The sequence below is a fragment of the Phascolarctos cinereus genome, unplaced genomic scaffold, assembly GCF_003287225.1.
Source record: "Phascolarctos cinereus isolate Bilbo 61053 unplaced genomic scaffold, phaCin_HiC Scaffold_8;HRSCAF=390, whole genome shotgun sequence".
In the NCBI taxonomy this organism is placed as follows: Eukaryota; Metazoa; Chordata; class Mammalia; order Diprotodontia; family Phascolarctidae; genus Phascolarctos; species Phascolarctos cinereus.
Genome location: NW_027556291.1, coordinates 15,720,178 through 15,731,882, shown reverse-complemented (window position 1 = coordinate 15,731,882; position 11,705 = coordinate 15,720,178). Strand labels below are relative to the sequence as shown.

The window sequence follows — 11,705 nt, the reverse complement described above, 5'->3', positions numbered from 1 at the left end:
GGCAAGTCACTTAACCCCATTGCCTAGCCAAAAAAAAAACAAAAAACAAAAACAATTAATTAATTAAATTTTTAAAAAAGAGAATGATTTATATCTCTTCCTGAGCATTCTGATATTAGAATTGAGCAGAGCCCCTACAGATAAGTACTTTAATGAAGTATCTTTACTAAGTATTACTGCTCTTTATCTTTTGATAGCACACCAATCTTATTTTAGTTATTATGAGTAGTTCAAATATTAACACAGAGGTATATAAATCCATTTCGCTGCAAAAGTTTAATGTTTAGGTTCCAAATTCCACCCTGTCCTCCATCCAACACAACACCCTCTGCTACAAACCTATAATGATCCATTTTTAATGGTGTAGTATAATGGGAAGACTGTTACTTGAATCACAGGTCTAGGCTTCATACGTTATTTGTTACTTTAACCTTTAACCTCTCTGGGGATGCAGTTTCTTCAGTCTTGGTAAAATAATAGGTGGGATGGAGTTAATGACCTCTAAGATACTTGGTAACACAGTAGATAGAGTGCTAGACCTGTAGTCAGGAAGACCTGAATTCAAATACAGTCAGAGGGGGGCAGCTAGGTGGCACAGTGGATAGAACACCAGCCCTGAAGTCAGGAGTACACCTGAGTTCAAATCCAGCCTCAGACCAAACACTTGACATACTTACTAGCTGTGTGACCCTGGGCAAGTCACTTAACCCCAATTGCCTAAAAACAAACAAACAAACAAACAAATACAGTCAGAGCAAGTCACTTAACCTCTGTATGCGTAGTAACTACCTCCCAGGATTGTTGTGAGGCTCAAAAGAGATATTTGAAAAGCAGTTAGCACAGTGCCTGGCACATGTTAGGTGCTTAATGCTGCTCTCCTTTTTCTTCCTTCTCAACTCCTCTTAAATTTGATTTTAAGAGTGAATTTGTATTATCATTGATGTAGGGATCACAGGATTACAGACTGATTTGGAAGAGAACTTTGAAGTCCAAACACCTCACGAGGAATCTTCAGTCCAACCACTTCATGTAATAGCTGAGGAAACTGAGGTCCAGCCAGGTTAAGAGATAAGCCCAAGGTCACAGGTAATGAATAAGTGGCAGAACTAGAATTCAGTGCTAGGTCTTCTTACTCCACATTCATCAGTCCTTACAAAGCTTCACACTGTCCACCAGGCAGTATATTTGCTTTGGATATACCTCCAAAGATTCTGGAAAATGTTACCCCAAAGACTCTTTTAGCAAGGATGCTCCCCAACCTAAACAAAATAGTCAACTGTGACAGAGCCCTTAGCATAGGCTGTAAGTGGAGGGATGGCCTGGCAGGGTTCTAAGGCTCACAGATTTCAAGGTAGAAGGGATTTTAAAGAAAAGATGATACAAAGCACTAGAATTAATAGAAGCAAGGTTATACTTGGAAGCAAAGAGCAGATAGGAAACTGAGAGTCAAGGGAGTGAAAGAGAGCACTGCTGGTCACACAGTTTTGTGGCTTCAGCCTTCAGATAGGACACTTTTGTCCTCCCCAAAAGTTTCAAGCACTGTCTGGTCCATGAGCCAGGCTCATCACTCACCAAAAGAACAGAAGCAAAGACAATAACTTTGCTTTGGGGACCTATCAGTGTACTAGAGACTCAAGTACATTTCCTTCTCCACGTCTGAGGCTGGATGGTGCAGCATTTACTAGCCTATTCGGGAGTGGAAAAAAATAAGCTACTCACTCTCACTCAGATGATTCTGGGTTTTCAGAGGATATACCATGGGCACTAAGGTTGCCAAAATCAAAACCTGAATTTAAAAAGTCATAATGCTATAGTAAGTGGAGCCTTTGTTTCTGTGGAAAAATACTGGCCAGAAGACAGGCAACATTAAGATTTCAGCGCACAGAATGACACACACATTTTCGGACTGGGGACAACATGGGCATTTGTTTTATTTGACCATTATGTATGTGAGAAAGATTTTGCTTTTCATATTTTTCCCCAATGAGGATACAGGGGGTAGAGATAAGATGGAAAGAAAATAAATTTTTAATTGGAAAAAATATATTTTTTCAAAGGCACCATCCAAAAAGATTGTTTTCTATAATAATAATATAGAAACTAAAGTTATGGTGGATTCTGTCAAGCTGTAGAGACCTTGATTATAGAACCACTGAAGAGCTGTAAGTTGTCTGATGACTGGCTTAACTAAGTTTGAAGAGGCAGTGAGATAGTCACCAGGAGGGGGAGGGACTGGACCTACTAGTTCATTGGAACTCCCGGGTAAAGAAACTCCCTCTGCTAATGTAGGTCAGTGCATATAAATTGCAGGGTTTCTCTTATAATGTTTCCTAGAGCAAGAAGAGTTATATAGTAACTTATTCAGGGTTGCACAGTCAATAGTTGTCAAAGATAAAACTTGAACCCAGATCTTCCTAGTTTCAAGGCCAGCTTTCTATCCGCTACATAATGGGAGCTACCCAGAGATTTGGTTTTTAGACACAGCAACTCATAAAGAGTTGTTGAGGGTTGCAATCTGCATCAGTGGAGAAAGTACCTACAGAGGTAAAATCAAAATCCTTGAAGAAAGGAAAATAATGTAAGAGAAAGTGTTGAATCAGTGAACATGAAAAAACTGGTCTTGTCTCAATATTTAAAAAGAGGAATTGGTTTAATAGTAGAGTAATGAAAGAGTATATCCTATTTTTAACATAATTTTCCTGCCCTTAAAGAAATGGATGCTAGAGCTAACATAAGTACACACACACACACACACACACACACACACACACACTCTTATAATAATCTGAGGAAGTGATGAACAATTGAACATTGGAGGCTTCTAATGGCCTTCTCATCTTTAAGTGGAAATGTGAAACTTCTAGTCTCAGAAAAAAACAACAGGCTGATACTCTATCATTTTTGGTTAGACAAGGCCTACTCTTCTCCCAATATCTCTCTCCCTCCCTCTCTTTCTCTCTCTCTCTCTCTCGTGTCTCTCTCTGTCTCTCTCTCTCTCTCTCTGTCTCTCTCTCTCTCTCTCTCTCTCTCTCTCGTGTCTCTCTCTGTCTTCTCTCTCTCTCTCTCTCTCTCTCTCTCTCTCTCTCTCTCTCTCTCTCTCTCTCTCTCTCTCTCCTCTCTCTCCTCTCCCCTCCTCTGTCCCTCTCCCTCTCCTCCCTCTCTCTTTCTCTCACCTCAACTGCATCCTTATGGGGAAAGATCTCAAGATGAACTTTATTACTGTAATGCAATTAAGCAAAAATGAGATAATCACAAGGTGAGAAAAGTGTATTAATTAGAAGATCAAAGAGTATAGCACGCTGCCCAAGATCAAATACTAATGAAAAGGCAAACACATGTACCAGTGGCTCAGTGATAGAGTCAACATTAATACTAAACAGTAGAGTCATGCAACAACCTTTGAAAAAATCACAGTTCAGAGTCTAAAACACCTACATTCACACATGCCAAGCACACTGAGCTTACTTCTCCTGTGCCTTATTTTGTGTCTCCCTCACCTCAGCTGGCTTCCTTTTCAAGTTGTTAAGCAACAAGAAAACATTATTTGTCAAAGCCATTCATGAATCTGTACACATTCCATTTTTATAATAATCCATCATTCTGTTTTACAAAATTAAACTCATTTCAGTAGAAAAAGGTCATATTTGAGAAAACCAAACTTGCTGAGAGTTGTTATGGCCATGAATAATTCCAGCTGCTAGCTGTGAGGCTGTGAAGGGAAATGGATTAGCATGTAAAATCTGAGCTGTCTCACTTAGTACCCTTCTTGAACATGCCACATTAATACCATATGGTGAAACTTTTTGGAATTACTCAACTCAATATAGTTTTCTGAAGATAGTCCCGTGAATGTCATTTGCTATTAGTGAAATTGCAAATTGGAAGGTATTGAGAGTCCAAAAAAACCAAAAAATGATCTCAAGAAAGAAGTGCAGATATTGACATCTGTGCCCTAAGTGACTTCATTGTTTCCAGTATGGCTTGAATTCTATGTACCTACCTACTAATCAGCACATAGTGTTAATCAATCTGTTGGGAGACATGTCAGCCTGTGTGCTAGCATGAACTTTGACCCCATCCTTTACCTGAGAGCCCGTACTTAGCAACATGGGCTTTCATCCCATCCCTTTGTTGTTCAGTCATGTCCAATTTTTCATGATGCCATTTGGAGCTTTCTTGGCAACGATACTACAGTGGTTTGCCATTTCCTTCTCCAGCGTGTCCTCATATTACAGATGAGGAATTGAAACAAATAAGGGTTAAGTGACTTGCCTAGGATCACATAGCTAGTAAGTGTCTGAGGCAGGATTTGAATTCAGGTTTTCCTGACTCCAGGCCCAGCATTCTATCCACTAAGCCACCTAGTTAAATTAATTTCCCTATGAAGCAGCAGTGGGAGAGGAGCTGAGACCCAATGACCTTTTTAAAAATCTACATCTACCTGGATTCTAAACTCTCCTCTATGATAAGCTAGCCCATCACCTTTGAAAAGAAAATTACCTATCAGGTAGGTAGGTAGAGCAGTAGATAGAATGCCAGGCTTGGAGTCAGGAAGACCTGAGTTCAAATCCAGCCTCAGACACTTAGTAGCTGCATGAGCAAGTCACTTAACCCTATTTGCCTCAGTTTCCTTATCTCTAAAAATAAGCTGAAGAAGGAAATGGCAAAGCACTCTAGTATCTTTGCTAAGAAAATCCCGAATGGGGTCACAAAGTGTAGAGGGCCAGTTTGGGGAGTTGGAGGACTTAGGCCAGCCCGGGTCTTACCTGCAGATTGTACTAAGCCTGACAGCTGTGAAACTCAGGATGTTGGCTCACCACCCCCCTGTTCCGTCTCTTGAGAACAGGATGCAGGAAGGGAGGAAACGGATGGGGTACAGGACAGGACGCAGGAAAGAATGTAACAGACAAGGTACAAGGAAGTCAGGAAATCACCTAATTAGATTTGTACTTTTCATGAATAATAATGTTACTGCTGCTTGATCCAGTACTATATAAGCCTGAGCCCTCAGATCAATAAACAGTTTGTTCTTCACTGCTCTCACCTGGCCTGTTATTCTTTCTCTCTTCACACTCCGCCGGCATCAGACCACAGCCGGGGACGCAGGCGCTCCCGGCGTTTGGCGCCCGAACACGGACCTGAAAGGAAGGCTTCCCCCGGCAAAGTGGCCCTGGACGAGGTGGGCTGTTTGGCCAATAGCCCTAGAAAAGGAGCTCCAGTCGTCAAGAGAAGACGCTAACAAGGTAGGGCAATAATTTTCCTGTACAGTTTTTTATTTTCACCAGTTTAAGCGGGGATTAAAAAGAAACCAGACTGCCGCTTATTGGGGTCTCTTAAAGCGAAAGTGAACATCAGAATGAGACTGCCGCTTATCGGGTCTCTTAAAGTGAACATCAGAACGAGACTGCCGCTTATCGGGTCTCTTAAAGTGAAAGTGAACATCAGAACTAGACTGCCGCTTATCGGGGTCTCTTAAAATGAAAGTGAACATCAGAACGAGACTGCCGCTTATCGGGTCTCTTAAAGTGAAAGTGAACATCAGAACGAGACTGCCGCTTATCGGGTCTCTTAAAGTGAAAGTGAACATCAGAACGAGACTGCCACTTTTCGGGGTCTCAGATTTAAAGTGAAAGCAAACTGCACAGGCGGGAAAGCAAACCGCACGGGCAGTAAAGCAAACTGCACAGGCGAACAAACGAGACTGCAGCTTTTCAGCGTCTCCAAAAGCGAAAGTAAACTTCAGAACGAGACTGCCGCTTTTCGGCTTCTCTGATTTAAAGGGAAAGTAAGCCACACCGGCTAAGTAGTGTCCTATAAGATAGTTAGCTAATATGGGGCAGAGCTCGTGGGCAGAACAGAGAGACAGACAATATTATTTGAAAGTGTTCAAATACAGGGGACACAACTAGAATTTTAGCATACAAATAAGAACACTGTCTTTCTTTAAATTGTCAACTGCATCTTTGTCATTTCTATTGAGAACAAACCAAGTGCCATTCTGCTACTGAAATCTCTGCATAAGACACCTGTACTGTCCAACCATTGCATTGCAAGTCATAGCTGAAATCAGGCCAGTGTATCACCAAGATTCAGTCTGCTGACTATTTTGCTCGCCAAGACTGTACTAATAGCAACGTTGATTACACTAGGAAGTGGCAGTGCTCAGTCTTTGTGGTGTTGCAATTTTCACATATTTGCTATTTTATTGATTATTGTTTAAAATAATAGTACTGTATGAGAACTTAATGATTATATCTTGGAATTATTTTGTATAGAAAATATACTTAGAAAAGTGGTTACCATGCTGCTGTCCTGTTCTTGTTAAAAAGACCCATGTCATAAATATTCAGGACATTGGCAGCTGATCACATTTACAAAGTCAGTGTGTAAGTGAAGTTATTACTCCCTCCATAATGCCTTATGGACAAGCAGGAGCTGTGATGTGAAGCTACATTGTATTTCCCATTTTATATATGTCTCCCTATTTGATTTTATTCAAGTTATAGTACATTCTGAAAAAGTTGGCCTTAGGTGTGTGACGTTGTGGCATGCGAAGAGTTATGATGACTTTACATTAAATGTTAGAATTTGTAGTCGTTATGATATTGGAAATTTTTGTGATTTTCAAGAGTCTCAAAGAAAATTGTATATTAACATTTTTTTGTCAGCCATCACATTTCCAAACAGTATTTTTAAAAAAACAAAGGTAAATGTGATATGGCAGATGAGCAGACTAACCAAAATCAGTGGTTAAGGGGATTTCATTTTAGATCCTTTTTCATAATCAAAGAAAATGGGACATTTGCCTTATACATATAAAAAAAGTTTTATTGAAGTTAGAGCTAAAATAGCATTAATTTTACAGCTTTTGTAGATACATGTCCTTTCCAATTCATTTCAGATCAGTTTGTAAGTTCTATCTTATGGTAATTCTAGAAAAATAAAGCTTGTATCATTTTATCTACAACCACCATTTAGGTAACTTAAAAATTACATTGGAAAAAAAAGAGGAAAATTACTTAAGAAGCTAAGTTATATCAATAATTAGAAAACAAATCAACTTGTTTTCTTAATCAGGTGGGGAGGAAACTTCAAGGGTAGGAGTAAATAAACTCTCTGCTTTAGAAATTTGACATGAGCAGTTTGTATGTTAAACACAGTCTAATGCACTGTATGTATACTAAAATTTCCAGTAAGATGTAGCTTGTAAATTTTCTGAATCAGCTCCTTAGTACTAGTTATAATATAGCTAAAATCTTAATATATTTTACAGTATATAAAAGGCTATAACTTCATAAGTCCTTTTTAACATATCTTTGATAGAACTTTTTGATTTAAAAAATTATTCATTCTGACTTTGTTAGAATATTAATAGCAATATTTTTAGGCTTTCATTTGTCCTGGTGGTTCTTTGGAGGATTTGCAAGCAAATTAAACAAGCAAGTGGGAAAGGGGACATTTATTTGTCTTTGAATATTTAGAAATAGATTTTTACCCTTGCCCAACAAACCCTCTTGAATTCAGTAGATAACTAAAGAAAGTCTTTTGCTTTGCTGCAGAGTTCTATTGCCTAACTCCCCTCTTGTATTAGAAAATCCAGCATAAATTTGTCATAGCCTGGTCAGTAGTTAAAACAACATTTCAGAGTTGAAAATAATTTTTATTAATTAAACCATTAGGGAATCTTTTTTTTTAACTACAGATAGGAAACTTAGTTATTTCTGTGTTTTCTGCCAAGAAGCATAGCCTTAAACACATTTCTATACATACCTGATTTCTTAGCTACTTAAACTTATGCTGTTCTAAACATTACTTAATCATATTTAGTTGGCTATTTTTCTACTGAACAATTACACAATGTTAGGGAGAGTCTTATTCTAAAATTCCTTTATTTCATATCAATGTGTGATTCATGTTTTTTAAGTGTAATTACAATGTATGTGTCAGAGTATGCGCAAAAAAAAGTGGGGGAAAGATGAATATCATATGAAGACAAGCAGATACTTTGGATTAGTTACATATTTTAAGAAGGACATAAGCAATATCATTTCTTGTTTTGCTTTCATATTCTTGGCAATCCAAGACACCTCAAGACTGACAATGGTCCTGCCTATACTAGCAGGAATTTTGCACAATTTTGTCTCACCTATAATATCACTCTACTGGCATCCCATACAATCTTACTGGACAAGCCATTGTTGAAAGGTGCAACAAGGACATTAAAATCCTCCTTGATAAACAGAAAAAAGAGGGAATAGAAAATAGGGTAAGAAGGAGATTGGATCAGGTAATATATACCATAAATTTAAAAAGGAGATTGGACCAGGTAATATATACCATAAAATTTTTAACACTAGATGATCAGGGACGTACTACTGCACAAAAACATTTTGCAGGGCAAAAGAACAGGTTGTTAGATGAGCAACCAGATGTCACAGTAATGTGGAAAGATCCAAAGACGGGTAATTGGGATGGTCCAGTAAAATTACTAACCTGGGGTCGAGGTTATGCTTGTGTTTTTCCAGAACATGCAGGAGAACCAGTCTGGGTTCCCAGACGAACATCTGCACCTGTCAGCATACTGACCAGAGGGACAGAGACCCTGAGCATCAAGGGAAAAACTGGTCGGAGAGACAAGCGGAGGAGGAAGGCGAGACTGAGAAGATGAAGAGCCAATAATAAGATGTTGACTGTCCTTTTTGCAATGATGACTGTCGCAGATGGCTCCATGATGGAGTCATGATTACATTGGACTTATATGCCTTACCCCACCTTGGGTTAAACCTGTAACTTGACCACTATACTTTTGTTTGTGTAACTCCCTATTTGCTTTCTAATACTACCAATGTAACTCCTGATCAAATATTGAATAGGCTTCAGGGTGCTTGGCATTCCAAAAATATAACATGGATGGTATTGATCCTCAAGATATTGTTTATAAGCTATTGTACTATATCAAGCAACTTAACACTTTCCAGAATATTTCAAGTTTGCTGTTGCATTTCGTACCCTGATAGTATTCTTGTTACTCTTGAGTTTTCTCCTGATGTGCATCCCACGTTCTCAAGCTAGAACAGAAGAAAGGGGGAGATGTAGAGGGCCGGCTTTGGGGAGTTGGAGGGCTTAGGCCAGCCCGGGTCTTACCTGTAGATTGTACTAAGCCTGACAGCTGTGAAACTCAGGATGTCGGCTCACCACCCCCCTGTTCCGTCTCTTGAGAACAGGATGCAGGAAGGGAGGAAACGGATGGGGTACAGGACAGGACGCAGGAAAGAATGTAACAGACAAGGTACAAGGAAGTAAGGAAATCACCTAATTAGATTTGTACTTTTCATGAATAATAACGTTACTGCTGCTTGATCCAGTACTTATAAGCCTGAGCCCTCAGATCAATAAACAGAGTTTGTTCTTCACTGCTCTCACCTGGCCCATGATTCTTTCTCTCTTCACACTCCGCCGGCATCAGACCACAGCCGGGGACGCAGGCGCTCCTAGCAACAAAGAATCAGACATGACTGAAATGAATAAACAACAACAACCTATCAGGATTGTCTTGCTCTTGATATGAAAAGTTCTTTAAAAGTGGCTGGCAGTTTGAGTTTTGAGGCCCAAGTTGGTCCCTCTTGGCCATCCCACCAATGCATTTCAACCTTGGTGTTTTTTAATAAACTCTTTTTAATTTTCTCTGAGTTTTGCTTCTTTTATCAAGAAAGACTTGAACAAAGATTTTCTTTTAACAATTTTGACTAGCACAGCCAGAAAGATATTTTACCTGGGGAATCCTAGGCAGAACTGCAAAGGGCAAACTGGGCTTTTTGTCCCATGGCTTCCAGGAACAGAATACCCCAGTAGTCAGTCAACAGTACAATGATCAAAGAATGTAACTCCCCAAATAGGTAGGATAAAGGGAAGAGTTCTCAGAATCAACATTTTGAGGTTTTTTCCCCCCTCTCATTTGTGCATGAAGACCAGAAACTGAAGGGAGCATACAAGTGGAAAAGAAGGGTTAAGTGAGATGCTTGCAGGGAAGGCACATGAGTGTCCCCATTTGCAAGGGAATATTTGTATTCAGATTCATATAGGGATCTGGAGGGGCCAGACACCTCCTGACTCCCAGGTAGACAAACCACTTAAGCTTGGGAAAAAGGAAACCCTGCTGGGTTTTATCTACTGAGCTTCACTACTCTGTAGAGACTGAGAAAGTGAGAAAAAGAGGGGGAATAAATAAGTATGGGATCTTGAGGATTATAGTCAGCTAGATGTATATTCTAAAACAAGACTTAAGCAGGGATTTTAGTGCAATTGAGAGGGCCTTTTGAAACTCAAACTGCCCTCATTATCAATAAAACTAAGACTAGAATCCCTTTAAGGGAAGAGACTGAGGATAACGGATTAAGGGGAGGTAAGGAGTAAAACTAGTCCTTCTACATGTGTGTCTTGTTCTATTGTCAGTGTTTTGTGTCTTGGGAAATTAAACTAACCTTTTCCTGTGGCTAACCAGTCAAAGGATAAAGGGTGTAAAGAGTGAAAACCTTTCTGTAGAACTTTCAAAGCCTTCAAAAAACCTCTCTCTCTCTCTCTCTCTCTCTCTCTCTCTCTCTCTCTCTCTCTCTCTCTCTCTGTGTGTGTCTCTCTCTCTCTCTCTCTCTCTCTCTCTCTCTCTCCCTCCCTCCCCCTCCCTCTCCTCTCTCTCCTCTCTTCTCTTCTCTCCCTTTCTAACTCTAATGAAGTTGGGAGACAACACAGATAAGAGGGAAGGGAATTCTTTTCCCCAGTCTGCAGGAATTTGTGGTATTGTAAACTAATTAGAGACTAAATTTGTGACTGAAAAAGAATTTCTCTGTGAATTTCCAAATCGTGCTTTGAATGTTTTTATAAATTCTGAAATGTTTAGTGAATTTTGGCATACCACTCTGTAGAATTTGTTTTAAGGAAAAATAAGAATAAAACTTTGTGAAAACTACATGGAAATAGCACTTAGACCTTTTATGACTCTTTCCCTGGAGAGTGACAATTTATTGTTTAGTGCAAGAGAAGAAGTGATTTCACTGACTGGCGGAAAAGGGGAAGGGGGACTGAAGTCAGTTCAAAAGCAGTATCACTGAAGTTTTCAAAGTTTAAAAAATGGGTTGCAGTTTTCAGTTTAAATTGTAAGAACTACCTATTAACTTTTTTTCTTGACAGTGAAAAGAGAGAAGCTTGTTTAAATCAGGAAGCAACTTAAAAGTAAGTAAAATTGAATTTGGAAGAATATTTTGTGTTATCTCTACATCTTTTTCTTGAATGATATGACAGAACTTAATTATTTAGGTAAATTAGAAGCAAAGTCACCAAAAGGTATTGTAATAGACCATGTGTTTATAAGCTTTTAAGAACCCCAAAGGCAACAGTATTTTAATTATTTGGTATAATGTAATAAAGACTACTATGAAATTGTAAAGGAACAATTAAGTGGAGTGAAGATTAGTTCTATAGATAGTCTGGGATGAGATTGGGAAATAAAGACTAGAGGAATTAAGCAAATACAAGAAAGTAAAAGTGTCAGGTCAGAATATGAAAGAATTTTTTTTTGAAAGAGAGGTTTGAGGAATGGTTTTGATCTCATTCAGATAAGAAGGATATGAGAAACTTTGTTATTCTTCATGATATGGAAAATATAGAAATATATTTGCAGCACTGAATTATTTGGGGAGAGCATACCAAAA

The 11,705-nt window shown here is 38.9% G+C and overlaps 1 protein-coding gene and 1 long non-coding RNA gene across 3 annotated transcripts in view; one reads left to right on the top strand and one right to left on the bottom strand.

Annotated features, from left to right (window-relative positions):
* Positions 1 to 4,744: 4,744 nt before the first annotated feature.
* LOC144455041 (uncharacterized) lies at positions 4,745 to 8,982 on the top strand. Its single transcript, XR_013483688.1, has 3 exons — positions 4,745 to 4,911; positions 5,088 to 5,243; positions 8,526 to 8,982. It is a non-coding gene; the product is annotated as an uncharacterized LOC144455041 (long non-coding RNA).
* A 16-nt stretch (positions 8,983 to 8,998) lies between these two features.
* LOC110198653 (uncharacterized) overlaps positions 8,999 to 11,705 on the bottom strand; it is a 38,963-nt gene continuing 36,256 nt past the window's right edge. For both annotated transcript variants that reach the window (XR_013483685.1, XR_013483687.1), the window contains 2 exons: positions 9,424 to 9,491; positions 8,999 to 9,068 (listed from right to left, as the gene is read on the bottom strand). The gene's annotated coding sequence lies outside the window, so the exon portion shown is untranslated. The remainder of the gene's footprint in view (positions 9,069 to 9,423; positions 9,492 to 11,705) is intronic.